Source organism: Euprymna scolopes, chromosome 19 (genome assembly GCF_053919585.1).
Source record: "Euprymna scolopes isolate OS-2025 chromosome 19, ASM5391958v1, whole genome shotgun sequence".
NCBI lineage: Eukaryota > Metazoa > Mollusca > Cephalopoda > Sepiida > Sepiolidae > Euprymna > Euprymna scolopes.
This window is the reverse complement of record NC_136500.1, coordinates 73934833-73954253: the sequence shown is the minus strand read 5'-3', so window position 1 is coordinate 73954253 and position 19421 is coordinate 73934833. Positions and strand designations below refer to the sequence as shown.

Sequence of the window (19421 nt, the reverse complement as noted above, 5' to 3'; positions counted from 1 at the left end):
TTGAAATGTATCGCAATGATCACTGAGTTCTTGTGGATATCACTACCATGTCAAAGAAACTTTACCATCAGCATCAAATGTTTATTCTTTTGATACTATAACCTAATTAAATATCACTTTTTAGAATTCGTTATTACATCACTTTTTTCTGTATCAAAATCTGTGTTGTATAAGTATGAAAGTCATTCTAAAACAGTTTGATTTCTAGAAAAATATTTTGACTTCACAACCAGAATTTGCATAAAACTCAACGTGCCAAGAATGTTTTCATCGAAAAAAAAAAAAAAAAAAAAAATCATAAACAAAAAAATGGCCCTTTTCGTAAATTTATTCATATTTTTGAAAGCAATTAATCGAGAAAAATTTGTTCACCATTGAGATCACATGTTTTGTTATAATCTAATTAATACTTAACACCTTTCAAAATTCTTTTATTATATCACTTTCTATAAAATCTGAATTGCATTATATAAAAAAAAAAAAAAAAAAATGAAGAAAATTCAGTTTTGTCAGAAACTTTTATTGATTTTATGACCATGATCTTTATGTAAATATTAATCAGCATTAAAATAATCATTAACATAAAATAATCAGCATAATATAAAAAAATTACAAAAAAAAAAAAAAAAAAAAAAAAAATTCTATCATTAGTAAAACGTCAGCAACGTCATCATTTCACGTGTTTACTATTTTCTGAGCCAATTTCTATGGATGGGCATTGGCACTAAGTATTAATGGAAGTAACATTTTTGCTATCGGATTTTCATACTTACATTGTAAAACAAAGATTTTATTAACGAACTACACTGACGAGAGTTAATAAAATTAATTTTAATGTCTTCTGTTGACAATTATGTATCCAAAGATAATGTTGCTTACAGGCCTCCATACTTTTTGGAAAAAAGCGCCAGAAAATAAAGATCACCTATCATTTTAAATAAATCAAAGTAAATTTTTTAGGTCGATTTTGTATTTGCAATTTTTATTATCTCAAGAGTCACATATTCTACAATATGAATATTTTTAATATTGGAAACCTGTTACAAAAAACAAACAAAAAAACTTTGTTTAAACTTCCTATAGCGGAATATTTTAATTTATCATCATTTAAAGCTTTTTAAAAATAATTATTTTTTTAGAATTCATTTTGTTTTTTTTGTAATTCAAATAATTATATTACTGAGAAAACTTATCAGGAAAAAAAGGTTTATTTTTTTTTTAACATGATATTGATTTTATGTCCAATTTTATTTACAACTTTAAGGTAAGCAAAAGAAATAACGAGATTTAAAATATATATAAAAATGTATACATTTTTTAATTATTTAATCTTTTCAGCTTTAAAAAAAATGTTGAAATTTTTATCGACCTACATTTTTGTTTAGTTTTCATAACATGAAATACGGCGGGGGGGGGTAGAACACTTAAAGAAATATTTCCTCTAATAAATCTAACGAAACCTAATTATTATGTAAGTTTATTTAATACCTTGTCAAGATGGTTTCCGTCCTGCTAGAATACTAACGGTAATATCTCATAGGATTAGTGAATCTCTCAAAGACTTTCTAGGGTAATTGCTCTTGACATATCAAAGGCCTTCGATAAGGTATGGCATAAAGGCCTACTTCACAAGATTTCCAGCTACGGTATAACTGGAAATGTTTTCTCAATTATTAAATCATTTCTCTCTGATAAACTCAATAATAGTGATTGATGGGCAGAAATCAGAGGCCCAGAGTATTAATGCTGGCGTCCCCCAGGGGGGCCATCCTGGACCCAACTCTCTTCATGATCTTACATCAATGATCTCCCAGAACACATTTAAATCATTCGTTGACATCTATGCTGATGACACGACTATCTATGGCAACACATCAAAGGCTGTAAATGACAAAGTTCTGATTCTCTCTCCTCTGATCTTGAGCACGTAGTACAGTGGGGGGAAGAGGTGGCTAGTTATTTTTAATGCCTCCAAAACCAAGCTCCTATCTTTACATCATGCCATCTGGCATCACTTGAAATGGATGGCTCTCGTGTTGGGGAGGCTCCATGTTTTGACAAGCTTCTGGGGTTGACCTTTACTCCTGATCTGAAATGGAACATGTACATCAAAGTTTGTTGCCAAGGTCGCTGGGGAAATGGTGGGATCCTTCTACCGCTCCAGAAGATATCTCACAACTGATGCAATTCTCTATCTATAGAAAAGCCAAGAACGTCCAAGGATGGAGTACTGCTGCCACATCAGGGCAAGAGCTGCTAAAAACAGCCTATCCTGCCTTGGCAGAGTACAAAATAGACTTTGTGGCTTAGTGGGGGATGCCCTTTTCTCTTCCCTGCAACCGCTACCACAGAAGAGACGTTGCGAGCTTGTCTTTGTTTTATCGTTATTTCTATGGGAAGTGCTCGTCTGAGCTACAATCTCTGCCCCCCCCACTTGCCAATCTTTCACGATAAACACCTGTCTAGCTGAAACCACTGTTAATAATTTTCTCCACTTTATCTGTGCCCAAATCAAAACAGATTCCATGAACAAAGCTTCTTTCTTAAAACTGCATGCTGTGGAACACAAGGTTTATCAGAAGCGGCCATTAAAAAATGACGTGATAAGAACTAATAATTCAACTTACTATCTTTTTGAAGCTTATAACTACTTGAAAAATGTAAATCAAACCCTAATTTTTTTTTTCAATTATAGGAGCAAAGACCAATAGGTTTAATAGCAAATTACGCAATATTTGTTTTTTTTTTTTAAATCGGTTTTCTTTAAAAAGATTTGAAGAAAATAAACGAAATTTAACTTTCGTCGATTAAAAAAAAAAAAAAAAAAGATATAAATTCCAAAAAATCACTTACCTATAAAAAAATACTATTGAATGTTTAGTTCCATTCTTCATTGTTTAGAATTTATCCTTATTTATATTTTAAATTTCATGTATTTTTTTTTAAATAAAAGCATTTTTTAAAGCGAGGTTCGTAGAAAATCGCATTTTCATAACGTATTTTGCGCCAAGCTTAAAAGAGCTCCTCCTGCTACTATGAAATTTATCAAATATAGATTCGTCAAAGGGACATAAATATCTTATTACGTGTATTAACCAGAATTAGTATTTTTCGTCCTCCGTAGTTAAAAAGAAACACATTCGCTTATAAGTTTTTCCCCTAAAACAAAAATTCTAGTTCACCGATTTTTTTTTTTTTTTTTTTTTTTTTTTTTAATTCTTAACGAAATACGAATTTTTGATTGATATATTTTAATACTTCTTTATCGACTGAGTTTAGATATTTGAAAAAAAAAAAAAATTGAATGAAATAGAAAATTTTGCCGTCAGCGTCCGGTATTTACTTGACGATATAAGCATAACATGAGCTTTCATAAAAAAAAAAAAAAAAAAAAAAAAGGTTTTACACTTTGGACTTCACAGGTAAATTTCCAAAAAACTTTTTTGTTGTTTTAAATTAGAATATTTTCTTTTTTCTTTGGATACATTAAAATTTTAATAGACATTTGAAAATGGGGTGGGGGATTTAAAAAAAAAAAAAAAAAAAAGTTTGTCTAAATTATATTTGATTTATTGGAAAGAGCCTAAAATTTCACACTGACCCTGAAAATATCGTAAAAATTGAACCAATAGAAAAATTGATTGATTTTTAAAGTTTAAAAATTGAAAAATATTTAACTCGTAAAATTCAATTGAGTTCATTACGTAAAAAAAAAAAAAAAAAAAAAAAAAAAAAAAAAAAAATGGCTGCATGAAGGCGCGCCGGCATTTTCTAAACACTTTAAAAATAAAAAAAAAAAATATTTCTATTATTTCTTTAAATAACTTTAATAGTTTATTTTGGAAGTATATATTCCATACAGAAAATAAACAACCCACTTTAAAGAGAAATTACGAGTTTTTATATTTTATTCGCAGTTTTCTGTTAAGGGGGTCAAATCCCTCCAAATTTCTGATACACCTAGTGGAACAACACTGCTTGCTTGCCTGTTTCCCACCTGACTACAACTTGGATGTCTTCAAGTCCAACATAAATTTCTGATGAACCGCCCCCAGGCCCCCTTAAGACAATACTAACGGTTACTACGACACTATGCCATTGATTACTGTACACGCAATAATCCTTATCCCCGAGTGGCTTCCGGGTCTTGATTAGTGGTGGTGGTGGGTGGCCTCCATGCAAAAAAAAAAAAAAAAAAAAAAAATGAATATCGAAAATTTCAGAAAAATATGACTTATTTGATTTTTGCTAGATATTTAAAACATGGGTATGTTTACGGCTTCAAAAACACCACGCACTACATATAAACGTAGTTTTAAAGCGTCGATAATGTAAACAATTTGTCTCACATTTTCATTATTTTTTTTTGTGTTGTTTAAAAAAAAAAAAAAAAAAAAATTATCAGTTTATTTAAAGCTTCTTTTAAGTGGTAAAAAGGTCAGGATGATAATACAGTTACATCGTGTTACATACAGCGGGGGTTAAATCTGTGGCGCGCGTTGGAGAGACCTGGTAAGTGGTAATCTAAGTCCAAACATCATTAAGTACAAAACTTCAAACCTACAATATGAAACGAGGTAAAAAAAAAAAAAAAATGTATATATAACTAGGTTAACACGTGGTTAATGCGAGCTAAACATTAAGAAAAACGTTTCGTTCCGTTTCATTAGTCACTTTTATTACTTTCATTTCGCTTTTTATGATAATTTTTATTTTTGAATGAATATTATATAGAAAGTTATGATTTGATCATTAAATTATTAATTGAACGGTAAAATTGAATTTTCTAACCTAATGTGGCAGCAAACTTTTTCTAATTCAACAAATTTGACAATAAAACAAGCTTGCTTCAGTTGCCGTTGTAGGGAAAGTAAAGGTGGTATAAAATTACTCAGACGAGAATGCTAACTGCAATAAGTCGTCAGCAATTTACCGTTAACATAAAATAATCATTAGTTTACAGAAAATATTACTATACCCAGTTTATTAAATAACATTTTTGCGGATTTTTTTTTTTTTAGATAGCTCAATAGTGCAATATACTAGAGCTATATTTCTTTGAATTCACCGCTTTACAAGAAAATTTTTAAAAAAGTGCGTTTTAAAAAAATTAAAACTTCATAGTAATGCCGTATCCGTTTTTTTTTTTTTTTTTTTTTTTTTTTTTTAATTGGCTTTTATAAGGCGACTGTACCATAACAATTCTTGAAAATGGAAAATTACTTTGACTTGTGTTTATCGTTGTACGGAATTTGTACTTACACAAGCTATATATATAGTTTTATGTGAATTATATAAAAAAAAAAAAGTCATCCCAAAATGACCGTCTGATTTGGGCCATATCAGAAAACTTAATGTTGACATAAAATCTATTGAGAAATACACTTTAACTGGAAAAATTTCCTCATAATATTAAAAAAAACAAAAAAAACAAAACGGTAAGTTTGGGAAAATTAGTTAAAAATAAAAAAACTACACAAAATACTGTTAGAAATTCGCTCAATGTTACGGCGACATCGGCAGACATATTCGGTATTTTTTTTGACAGTATTTTGTACACATTTTCTCAAATTTACTGTGTTCAACAGAGAGTCCGGCGCCATTTTTAATTTTCCAACACATCAGTAAACACTTTTTTTTTTTTTTAGCTGAATAAACATGTTACATTAAATAAAAGCACTAAAAACTCATCCGGTTAGGTAGGAAAGTAACTTTTCTTGCCTTTAATATTTATTTGTTATATATTTGTTTTTTGACAACTTTTTCGAATCTATGTGTACAGTAATACAAACCCAAAACATTAAAGCCTACACAATTTTTGGTAAATTTTTACGACGTGCCCCCAGCGTATTATAAACACCCCGATCTCCCCATGTTAAGAACGACTTTCGGAATAAACACCCAACCTCGAAAGCCGTTCTTAACATGGGGAGGTTGGGATGTTTATAATACGCTGCTGGGCCAAGTCGTAAATTTTTTTTAAATTTTTTTACTCACAATAAATTCACGCCGTGGTCTTGGTCTAGTAACTTTACCCACTTTATTTTTTACTGGAGTAGGGTCGGGGGAATTTCATAGACGGTAAGAACCCCTTTCCTACGTATGTATCCCTACGTTTCGGCTAAGTGACTACTCGATAAACAAAACATTCTTAAAAATGGCGGGAATGCCTGGGACGAAATATGGAAGTTTCAGAGCCCCCCCCCCCCAAAAAAAAACCCAAACAAACGACAACAAAGACGCGTACATTTCATGTCGAGATCTCTACAATGAAAAGAAAATTAATTCCGACGTTTATATGCGAAGACATGTAAAATAAACACAAATGCCCCTTATTTTTCTTTCATTTCTGCACACAAAAAAAGTATAATTAAATTATGTTTTAATGATTTTGAAAGTTACTTATTACAATATCATTTTGTTAAATTATTTATTCAACCAAACTTATAAAACTCTAAAAAGGTAAATGTGTACGAATACTGTGCCCCTGCCCCAATTCACTAAAATAAAATCTTATCGGAATTTTGCAGTATAGACAAAACGAAAAAGTGGTAAAGAAACATAATTAAGGTTATCAAAGCAAGCTAAATTACTTTTCTACAAACCTGGATAAGTTTTTGTGTTGTAACTTATTTTAAAGCGTTCATTTACTTTGAAAAGTATGGCGCTCCCATTGAATCCATATCGACGATCAATAATCGCTCAAAATTGAAAATCAAACAAATACTTGTAAAATATTACATCTTATGATCTTCGCACGATTGGTGACATTGGACGAGTTTCTATCAGTATTTTGTTTATTTTTGAGCAATTATCGAGGGTCGATATGGCTATGAAACTTCCATTTTTTGTTGTTGTAATTCCAACTTGACACTATTTTTCTTTCAAAATAAATTAAGGCATGAGAAGTTAAAAACAAACTTACGTATGTAGGTAGAAGAGTAACATTCCTTTGGTAACATTTATGGTGCTTAAGTACTTATATTACTGACAATAACTTACTGTGCTATTTTAAAGATAGTAGCCTAAGCTAAATTCAAGTTTCATGATATCTTTTAAATTGTTTGATGGAAATACAGAAGTTACAAAACACTCCCCATGTTAAGAATGGCTTTCAAAATAACATTTCAGCGCGTAAATGCATAAGTACCCATTTATTTGTATATTTACGCTTATGCTACTTCTGTTAAAAAAAAAAAAAGTTTAAGTTTTGCAATTTATTTTTAGTAAATAAAATTCACGCCGACATCACGCAACGTTTTATTTTTAATATTGGTTATAAAAAATAAGCAAAAACTTAGTTACGAGCCATGAAATAAATACGAGGAATTAATTACCGAATTAAGCAAGTTTTCTAAGTATTAAAATGGTACTTATGCACTTATGTTACCGTGCTATTTTTCAAAAGATAGTATTTTCCAGTTAAATTCAAGTTTTATAATATCTTTATTAAATTGTTGGGTGAAAGTACACTGTACAGAATTACAAAATCATGTTAAGAATGGCTTTCTAAATAATATTTCAGCACGGTAACAAATGTACACGTATTTTAATGTTTAGTAAACAATGTTTATTATTCACTAACAAACTTTAGTTGCCTTGAATAAAATTTACAAGATTAACATGGGTCTGCAGTGCACTTATTGATCCGTGCCGAAATAACATTTAAAAAGGCATTCTTAACATGGAGAGGGGAGGGTGTTTTGTAGGGTACCTTACAATTGAATAAAAAACAAAAACATATCAAACCTTTAATTAAACTTGGAAATACGATAAAAAAAAAAAAAAATAGCGCGGATCAGTAAGTGCATTATCACCTTAAAACGAAATTTAATGCATTGGTGTTTTGAGAACACTTTTCAAACTCCAAAACCGAATCATATAAACATTTTATTCATACAATTATGAAATATGATTTTGGTGTAAGTGCACTGGGGAAGGGGGTTGCACCCGAAGACTTACCCTTCAGGGCCCCTGTACAGTATACAAACCCCTGAAGTTCAGGGGTTTGTATACTGTACACAGATTCGAAAAAGTTGTCAAAAAACAAAAAAAAACAAAAAACAAAAAACAAATATATAACAAATAAATGTTATCAAAGGCAAGATAAATTATTTTTTCTACCAAACTGGATATAATTTTCGTGTTTTTATTCAATTTAACATGTTTATTCAGCTCGAAAAGTATACAGTGTTTACCGATGTATTGGAAAATTCAAAATGGCGGCCGACTCTCTCTTTAACACGGTAAGTTCGGAAAAAGGTGTAATAAATAAACTAGACAAAATACTGTTAGAAATTCGCTCAATATATGTTACCGTGACATAACTTGACATATATTCGGTGGTTTTTTCATAGTATTTTCTCTAGTTTATTATTTATAACACCTTTTCCCAAACTTACCGTGTTAAAGAGAGTCGGCCGCCATTTGGAATTTTCCAATACATCGGTAAACACTATGCTTTTCGAGCTGAATAAACATGTTAAATTGAATAAAAACACGAAAATTATATCCAGTTTGGTAGAAAAGTAATTTATCTTGCCTTTGATAACATTTATTTGTTATATATTTGTTTTGACAACTTTTTCGAATCTATGTGTACGACGGTAATACAAACCCTAAACACCTTTTTGGAGGTTGGACAACCAGTGAATTTTTTTTTTTTTTTTTTTTTTTGCCGGCGTCAAATGATTTACAAACGTCAAGAAAAAGTTATGACAAATTTTGAAACTATCCAGAGTTTTTTTTTTTTTTTTTTGTGCGTGTGTGGAGTTAGTTCTCTCACACTAAACATATAGTGTCACATCCAGTCTCCGTACGAAGAGTAGTTAAATATTGCCAACATTAGGAAATGCAGATGCGACCGATCCGAACATGGGCTATTTTTCTATACCTCGTCTTGTATGACCACATATTTTTTTTTTTGGGGGGGGGGGGGGAATAGCTGAACTCTCCATTTTAAACTGGACCGTGTAGCAGCACTGTAGCATATAACATATTGGTAGACATGCGAGTAAATAAATAGGTACTAGTGCAGTTTATGAACCAAGCTAAAATAACATTTAGGAAAGCTATTTTGACATGGAGAAGGGACAGCTTTGTTAATAAATTTTTACTTACTTTCCACCTTAAATATGACGCCTATAAGCGGTTTTCGGGTCACATTTAAATTTTCCGCAAACAAGTTCTCCGGATATTAAGCAATGGGTGCTAATGCAGAGAGTGATCCGCGCTATTTTTTTTTTTTTTTTTTTTTTAAATCGTATTTCCACGTTTAATTAAAGTTTTTATTTATTTATTTTATTCAATTGTAAGGTAATGTAATTGTACAGAATAGGTACAAAACACCCCCTCCCATGTTAAGAATGGCTTTTTAAATAACGTTATTTCAGCACGGATCATGAGTACCAAGCAATGTAATTCCTTATGTTATAAGTGGTAGCCATTGTTGTATGCGCATGCGCGCATAATTTTGAGGTAGTTCATAAAAATTTACCAAAACTATTCTGTACGTTTCGTTTCACTTAATTTAATAAAGAAAAAGATATAAAATTTTATTTTTAATATCATAGCCCGTAAATTGTATAAATCAAAAAATGTACCGTGCCATATTTTGATAGTATTTTCAAGTTATACGGTATTTTTATTAAATTGTTAGGTGAACGTACAGAATAGTTACAAAACATTCATGTTAAGACTGGATTTCTAAACAACATTATTTCAGTACGGTATCTTCTCTGCGTACGTACCAACAAAACAACGCTCGTCGCTCCCCTCCAATAAAAAAAAAAAAAAGTAACATTTACATAGGTAGGTTAACAAAACCCAAAACTAATAAATATACTTACTTTAAGATAAAATCCATTTCATAAGTTTCTTTTGATTCTGGATTAGAACAAAATATTAATCCTTTATCGGTTTCTTTAAGTCACAACCAACTTAACTTACTAACACTCCACTTTACTCACACCCAGTGGTATAGGTAAATATTGATTTGCAAAACTCAATATGTAAAAATTAAGCCATCGTTTTAGTTCATTTTGAACTGTCCAGAGGTTGTAGTAAGTGTAATTGTCCTTTCCTGTCAGGTAAAATCCAATATTGTTTTCGATACGAGTTGTCGGCGTGTTTTTATTTTTTTATTTTTTTTAAACAAATACTTGTAAAGTACTACTTGGTTTGGGCCGGTTTCGTTCCTCGTAATTGTTTAATGTTTACTTTTCTTTTCTTTTCTTTTTCTTGCTTCCCCCCCACTTAGAGAAAGAAAAAAAAAAAAAAAATGAAGGACCAAGCAGCCAGTAAAATCGGCTTTCGGGTTTGCTCCGTCTCTCTCTCTTTCTCGACGCGCGCACACACAAACAAAAAAAAAATTGAATGGTTTGCAAGCTAGCGAGGTTTCACGTGACCCGAGAGAGAGAAAGGCTATAAAAAAAACCACCCGCTATATAGATATGTATTAAAAAAAAAAAAAAAAAAACTCCGTCGTCCTAACATATATTTTTTTTGGCCCGTATTATAAATGATTGATTGATTTTTGAGAGAAAAGGAAAGAAAGGAAACCTAGCGAGCAACAATGTCAAACAGCACACTACGGAATTATTTATTGCAGTGGCTTTATTTTTGGTCATTGTTACAGCTTGGTAAAATAAAGCACACAGACATACAGCTGACGTACAAAACGAAAGCGGATACTTAATAAATGCCATGATTTTCATCTTTTTTTTTCCGAGAAAGGAACATATAAAACTCACACTGCTATGCTCGATTGCTCGACCCCCAGACTAGGATTAAAGCGTAATATCTGGTATTTTGATGATTGCTGAAGTGAAAGTTCCTATTTACTTGCCTCCTTACGAGGGCAGAGTCGGACACAAGGTCGGTTTTTAATCCAGCTCCCCAAAAAGGGGCACACTGGATAGGAACAAAAATAAAAATTGTCTCAGTCTGGAAGGATTTCTCCTCCACTGACCGAGAACAGAAAACGTGAAATGTAGTATCAGAACAGATACTACACTTTGTTACGCCTAGATGGTGATAAAGAGCAATCCTTGAACGATTTTGTCAGAACTAATTAAAGATGGCCGTGGTTTGAATGTATATCTCGTTAAGAGAAGGATAGACAGAGGATGACCATTGACTCCCTCTCTTCATCCTCACACTTTTGATGGCCTTGAGCCTAATTTATAAAATTGTACTTGTTTCATTTTTGCAAATAAATAATTGAAAGTGTAGTACCTGTTCAGTCCTTTAGCAGAAAAGAAATGATCCTCCTCGATCAAGGGTCTCCAAACTACTGCCTGCGGGCCACATCCGGCCCATTAAAATCTTTAATCCGACCTGTGGAACTCTTACGGACGTAAAAATATTCAGGGGGGGGGGGTGGAATGGAAATGTGTGAAAATAGTGTGGTGGTTTCCCTTTTTCTTCAGAAAATGATTAAAAGAATGAGGTTTTGGAGAACCAGTTTCAGTAAAAAGCAAAGTTTATAAGCAAAACAGAAAAAACATGTTCTGATCATTTTTTTTTCTTTTGGTCCGCATAGCTCTAAAAAGCTAGCAATATGCAACTCCTCCTCATTCGAAAATTTTGGAGACACCTGGTGTAGACTGGCATTTTTATTTGTTTATGCATTTTTTTTTATCAGTGCACATCTACAATTGGTTCTCTACAGTAGCAATCATCAGGCATTTTTATTAATAGCCAGCAGAACAAAAAGGGGGTGCAAATATATATATATACAACAAATAAATGCTACCAAAAGCAAGATAAGTTACTCTTCTACCTATCTGGGCAAGTTTTTCATGTTCTAACTGATCCCATAGCATTTATTGACTTTGAAACAAAAGTAGTGTCAAGTCTATTGAGTTAGAATAAAAAAAAAAACGGTATGTTTGTTATAGCCATTTGGATCCTCAATAATAACTCAAAAATTGAATATTAAAAAAATACTTGTAGAAACCCACCCAATAAATTTCCAATCGTGCGAAAGTGTTTTGAGCAATTATTGAGGATCCAAATGGCTATAACAGAACCACCGTTTTTTTTATAAATTCTAGATAAAACTTGACAACACTTTTCTTTCAAAGTAAATAAACGCTTTAAATTAAATTAGAACACAAAAACTTATCCATTGGCGACACTAACTTCTACTAAGGTTGCTTCTTTCTCCTTGTTACCCCATATTACTATGTCAAGTTTAATAGCTCCATTTTCTAGGTGCATATGGTCCCCCCTCACCAAACTTTCACAAGAAACACTCGTCTAGCTGTAAACACTATCAATAATTCCCCCCACTCTTTATCTGTGCCTAAACCTAAACGTAGATTCCATGAACAAAGCTTCTTTCTTAGAACTGCACGCCTGTGGAATTGTCTTCTGTTTTCCTGCTTTCCGGCTGACTACAATATGGTTGTGTTCAAGTCTAATGTAAATAAGTTCTTGATGAGCCGTTCTATATAATTATCACATTTACCAAATTTTCATTACTAATGATTACTATATTGTCCAATGTCTACTGTATACTCTTTAACCCTTATCCTTGAGTGGCCTCTTGGCCTTGATAAGTGGTGATGCCTATGTAAAAAAAAAACAAAAAAAAACGTAGCTGTATGGATTGCAGTCATAGTGGATGATATATGACTTATTTCCAATCGTTCTTTCTGCTATATGTTCGCAAGACTTGCTGCTGCTTTCGATATTCAACTTTTTACAGATTGTCTAGTGCAGATATTTACAGACTCCATTGTGTCGCATCATATAGTAGCCGTCCCCTAGCAGAACCTTATAGTCAGGTGGCTCACACTCTCTACTTTTGTGTGGCAGAACTTGCACTTGCTGTCATTGCTGAGACCACTCATTTTTTTTTAAAAGCATCAGTTATCAATTAGCTGCACAGCCGTTATAATCATCTCCTGATCATTGTGGAGTGATCCTCTTTTTATTTTTTGTTTAACTTTACTACAATCAAAGTTCGCAAAAATCAAGGAACCCCTTGCTAAGGGCTAACACATGATCTCTATATGAGATATTTTAATATTCCATTAAATCTCCTTTGGTCTCACATTTTGAGTTAGTGTAACAGAGCGTGTATGAGCACGTGTGTGAGAATCTGCAGCAGCCAGGTGATGGCTGACTAGTGAAAGTATTAGATGCAAATACTAATATTATATTAATTTCAGTTTTTAATTCATATTTTTTTGTTTGATTGTTTTATTAAATGTATAATCGGTTTTAATACATCATAAATAAATCCAACAATTCTATTTATTTTGAGTTAGTGAGAGGGAAATCTATCACCATACTCTCCCTTAAACATGTCAATTGAACTTGTATTAAGTACAATACTTAATATTATCTTTTTTTTAATGGAGAGTAGACAATGCATTGTGGATGCCTTATCGGCAGCTCCTGTAACTCTCGCTTCTCCTAATTTGTCCCGCAGTCCTCATTTACAATGAGTGATTTTTTCTGACAAAAGGAGAAGAAAAAGCTGTATTCTAGGTCGGCAGTATTTTTGCGTGAACAGTAGCCTGATATGTTGGAAATTTTCTGTTTCTATGTCTATCGTTGTGGCCATGTCACTAATAAGGGTGCTGGAGGTAATCGTTTTATCTGGGCTGATATTATCCGCCTGATAGTCAGGGACCTGAACCTTGGATTAACCACTAAGGAAGCTGTTCTATCAGTAGGTGCAAAGTACTGGCGCTACTATATTGCCGTTTGGTGAATCGATTCTGGACCATGCAGTAACTTCTGGTGGGGCTTCTCAATGCCATATTAGTAGGTAATTGTTACGGCTTTACCTTTTCATGTGCTACAAAAAAAATATTTCTTCATTTTTTTTTCTCTCTTACTTTCCCTCTCTGCCCTGCTCTAACCAAGTTTGTCAAGCTGTTCCACAAATTCCAAACGTCCATCATGAAAAGTTTCCATAAAAAATACACAAATAACCTTGAACTCCAACTTCCAACACAGACCCGCACTACTATGTCTCCTCCAACAACAGGGGTCTACGTTCCAACCTTCCAGAGGTTAAAACCCAATTGCAGGAGACTAAATCATACCTATTATTCCTAAGCAAAACTGGCATTGGACTGACTATTCCTCTAGATGAGTTTGTAATTAAAGGATACTCTAACTTCCAAATCTGACCCCCACGATCGCCATGAGCATGGAATATGTGCCTACATTAAAGATGGCTTTCCATGTGATAGGGACATCTCTCGAGAAGACCCTTATTTACCCTATATGTTCTTCCGGGTTGTACTTGCTCACACCATGGCAGTTATATTTGCCCTCTATCACCTCCCACAATAACGGAGTTACTATCTTTAAGAGCATATCTGAGAAATTTGACCACGTCCTGTCTACTCATCCTTTGGCTAACATTCACGTCTATGGAGACTTCAATGTTCACAATATAGAATTGTTAACCCACTCAAACAAGACATATGATGAGGGGAGGTTCTGTCACAATTGTTCATGAACTCACCCATGGGCACAACACGGACGGTCAGTATGCAAGTCTTCTAAATCTTTTTCTCACAACTTGCCCTGAGCAATGTTCATCTTCTGTTCAGTCTCCACTGGGATCTTCTGATCACTCTGTTGTATCAGTTAAGATAAAAATGAAATGTAATAAGTTCTTTGACGTACCTCTCCATCATACAGTATATCGATACTCTATAGTTGGCTGGGATAGCTTCCGTACATTTATATCAGATCTATCTCTATGTTCCATGTTTAAAAAGAATGTGTCCGCTATCGTATCAGACCTGACAGAATGGTTAATTGTAGGTATAGACCGCTTCATACACTCCAAAAACAAACAAAAAAAGCTTTGGTTCTCTCCAGAATGTGCTACTGCCATTGTGCACAGAAATCACTTTTTCCATTGCTTCGAACGTAATAGATGTACTGAGACTAAAGCCATTTTAAAGACTGCCAGCAACCACTGTAAAAGAATAATAAAGAATGCAAGAGAGTTGTATGCTCAGTCCGTTAAGTCCAAAGTAGCTGAACAGTGGGTTGGTTCCCACCAGTTTTGGCAAATAACAAATAGGGACTTGAACAGAAGCGTGTACTCTATCCCAACCATCATCAATGGACCTGAGGTAATCTCTCAGCGTCAGACAAAGCCAAACTCTTTGCCAAGAACTTTGCAGCTAATTCTACCCTATGCGACCAAGGCCGTCACCCCCCCGTATTTCCTCCTGTATCAGAAAACACGCAATGCGATATACAAATATCTGTGTGTGATGTTGTCAAGCTAATCAAAAACCTTGATTCCAGTAAAGCAACTGCCCCTGACGGCATTCCAATTATAATGTTGAAAAAGCTTCAACCAGAACTAGCTCCCATACTTACAAAGCTGTTTTAGCGTTGTCTTTAGGAAAATTGCTTCTCAACATCCTGGAAAATTTCATCAGTACGCCCAGTATTTAAGAATTCAGGTGATCGGTTATCTTCCTCTCAGTACAGACAAATAAGTCTCCAGTGCGTCATGAGTAAGTTGCTGGAATCTGTGTTAAATAGAGAAGTAGTTAACCACCTCAGCAAAAATAATCTCCTCAATGACATGCAATATGGTTTCTGTTCTGCTAGATCTACAGCAGATGTGCTAACGGTTATATCTCATAGGATTAGCAAATCTCTTGCTGGAGGCTTTCTTTCTAGGGCAATTGCTCTTGACATATCAAAGGCCTTTGATAGGGTATAGCATAAAGGTCTACTTCAAAATATCTCCAACTACGGTATAGCTGGAGATGTCTTCTCGATTATTAAATCATTTCTCTCTGATAGGCAGAAATCACAATCTCACAGTATTAATGCTGGAGTCTCTCAAGAGTCGATCCTAAGCTCAACTCTCTTCCTGATCTACATCAATGATCTCTCAAATCATACCCTAAAATCATTTGTTGACATTTATGCTGACAACACTAACATCTATGGCAACACTTCAAAGGCTGTAAATGATCAAATTCTCTCTGATTCACTCTCCTCTGATCTTGAGCACAGTACAATGGTGAAAGAAGTGGCCGGTTACCTTTAATGCATTTAAAACCAAGCTTCTATCTTTACATCATCAATGCTCTGATCCCCATCTGGCATCAATTGAAATGAATGGCTCTCATCTTTGGGAGGCTCCATGTTTTGACAAAGTCTGACCAAGTGCGTCCAAGGATGGAGTACTGTTGCCACATCTGGCAGGGAGATTCTAGAAAGATCTTATCCTGCTTTGACATAGATCAAATTAGACTTCGTAGCCTAGTGGGGGATGCGTTTTTCTCTTCTCTGCAACCTCTTTCTTACAGAAGAGATGTTGCGAGCCTGTCTCTGCTTTATCGTTATTTTCATGGCAAGTGCTTCTCTGGGCTCCAATCTATGGTCCGCCTTCGCTAAACTTTCACAAAAAACACCCGTCTAGCTGAAACTACTGTCAATATTTTCCCCCACTCTTTATCTGTGCCTAAACCTAAACATAGATTCCATGAATAAAGCCTCTTTCTTAGAACTACACGCCTGTGGAACTCTCTTCCATTTCCCTGCTTTCCAACTGGCTACAATATGGTCATCTTCAAATCCAATGTGAATAAGTTCTTGATGAGTCGTCCTCTTAAGTAATCCAATTTACCAAATTTCCACTACTAATAATTACTACAATATTATCCCATTGACTATATGCACTCAATAACTCTTATCTTCGAGTAGCCTCCAAGCCTTGATAAGTTGTGACTCCGATGTAAAAAAAAAAAAAAAAAAATACACCACGTGGTCGAGAAGAGAAGCAAGTTGAGTGCTGGGCAAGATGGATGTGTAAAAGTCAAGGTCAAGAAAGTGCTGGCTAGTGTCAGCATGTGGTGGCAGTGGCAGAGACTTTTAAAAAGCACATGTCGGTTTGAAAGGACTTTGGAAATATAATGAAATGTGCTGCTTTGCAAGAACCACGAATAAATGGATTTAATTTGCATTTTTTAAAAATGCAGAGCCGGATTTTTATTTATTTCTGATTTATTTTTGTTTGTTTATTCCTGTGATGCTGCATTCGTACAGAAGTTAAGAATATTAATTTCTTTCTCCCCAGTTGACCAGTTAAATAAGTTATAGCATATCTTTCATTTTGGTCTCTTGTTCTTACTGGATTCTAGGACAAGAATTCATCTAGTCTAGTGGAGTATCCATCTTAGTGCTATTATTTGAAGTAACTTCACTTGGGGAAGATGAACCATTCCTCGTATAAGCCAGTGTGAGTTAACACTATCAGAAAGATTTTATTTGGGCACAAATACTATGTGATTTTCAATACTTAATCAGGGTTTACTTGTAGGAAAAAGTATCCTCACGCCAGGTTGTCCTTGTACAAAGAGACAACCGAGGACAGTGTCTAGTAGGCATTCAAGTTCTCTCGAGCAGGCATTCAAGTTCTCTCCCACATCCTGGATCTACGCTGAAATGATTATTAAAATTACATTAAAAGTTTTTTTTAATTAGCAGAAAAAAAATTAATCTGAAAAATTTTAAGCTCAATCGATAATAATCAGAAAAGTTTAGGCAAACACTGTTTAACGAGCGGCACTGTCACTCTGCTGTTTAATGCTTATTACGTTAAAATATGTGTTTTTCGTTTGGCAATATTGTTTAATTTCCTGGACAAAAATTTAACATTTGTGTCTAATGTGCTGTTCTTTTAGAGAGTCCGACCTGATTTTCAACAAGTTGGGGGTCTATTTCTAAATTGTAAGTGAAAAAGTAAACTAACTTATTATTTCTTATCTTTTTGTAACGATTATATTTGATAAATAAATTTTTGTAACGACCATATTTGATAAATAAATTTTTGTACCGATTATATTTAATAAATAAATTTTTGTAACGATCATATTTAATAAATAAATTTTTGTAACGATCATATTTGATAAATAAATTTTTGTAACGATCATATTTGATAAATAAATTTTTGTTACGATTATATTTGATAAATAAATTTTTGTAACGATTATATTTGATAAATAAATTTTTGTTACGATTATATTTGATAAATAAATTTTTGTTACGATTATATTTGATAAATAAATTTTTGTAACGATCATATTTGATAAATACATTTTTGTAACGATTATATTTGATAAATAAATTTTTGTAACGATTATATTTGATAAATAAATTTTTGTAACGATCATATTTGATAAATAAATTTGCATCGAAATTATTTAAATGTTAATATTTATTTATCTATGTAATAAAAACAAAGTCAAGTTGCCCTTATTTCAATGCCTATTATAACTTCAGAACCAAAACACTTTATATGATAATCTTTCGCCAATCACTTAGGCCATTTTCTGTTTCATGTTCTTTGCTTAATTTTTCGACTAAGCAGCCTCTCCAAACACATTTATTTGCAGAGAAGGTCGAAGGCAATTTCATTCTTATGCTAACATCTACTTTCACACACCCCAATGTCACCGGGAACTGATCCTTATAGACTAATATTTTTATCCTCACACCGGCATTGTTTCATTTGGGCGCTATTTCTACTGTCTCTTATTCACACTACGTCTTCAACCTAAATAATGGGTACACCCTTCATCTATTATTTCTTCTTCCTAGGCGTTTCAAAGTTTCAAATACTTTTCATCATATTTCCGAATAATAAAATACAATATTAGCGAATGAGTTGTCAACAAAAAAATAAACATTCTCTGAAATCAACACAAGGTCACTAAGATTTATTTACTTATATAATTAGAAATTTTGTCTTTGTCCGTTAGGCAGTCACATTTTTTAAACGTAATAAATACATTGCAGAGTTTGTTTCATTTCGAAATATCAGAGATCTTAATTACTTTTAGAAATGGAAAACATTGCATTCATAGTAATTAATAAAATCCCAACAAATAAAAAGGATGCTATGACTAAAATCGAAACCGAAATTTTTAGATATTTAATCTTGTGTTCTACCAACTGAGTTATATTGACTTTTATTATAAATAGAACTTCAAGCATTACCATAACAATATAATTACAGCTTTGGTGTGACGTCAGAAATTTATGATTTATGATTTACGTAATGTGTCAAAACATGAATTCAGATATAAGCAACAAATAATTAAATGAACGATTAAACATTATCAATAGCGTTTGAAATTATTTTAACAGTCCAAAACAATTTATTTTGGTTTAACTACACATTGTATATAATTCTTTTATACTGATATAATTCTCACAGACTAGAAAAATATGCTAATAGATTTAAATTTCATCCATATTTTTATCATATGCTCTACGTAATAGCAAACTATTTTTTTCTCGAGTAACATTAGCCACTTACATACTGATATGTTTTGAAAGGGATATATTTGTTTGAAGGAGCTGAGTGATTTTGGCTACAGTAATCAAGTAATACAATATACTAAGTCGCATTA

The 19421-nt window shown here is 32.9% G+C and overlaps 1 protein-coding gene across 3 annotated transcripts in view; it reads right to left on the bottom strand.

Moving 5' to 3' along the window:
* Positions 1 to 10476, bottom strand: part of LOC145239749 (uncharacterized) — a 162760-nt gene extending 152284 nt beyond the window's left edge. Inside the window, exon 1 of one of the 3 annotated variants that reach the window (XM_080103152.1) lies at positions 9849 to 10476. The gene's annotated coding sequence lies outside the window, so the exon portion shown is untranslated. The remainder of the gene's footprint in view (positions 1 to 9848) is intronic. The other 2 variants (XM_080103155.1, XM_080103154.1) reach the window with 2 other exon arrangements.
* Between the last annotated feature and the right edge of the window lie 8945 nt (positions 10477 to 19421).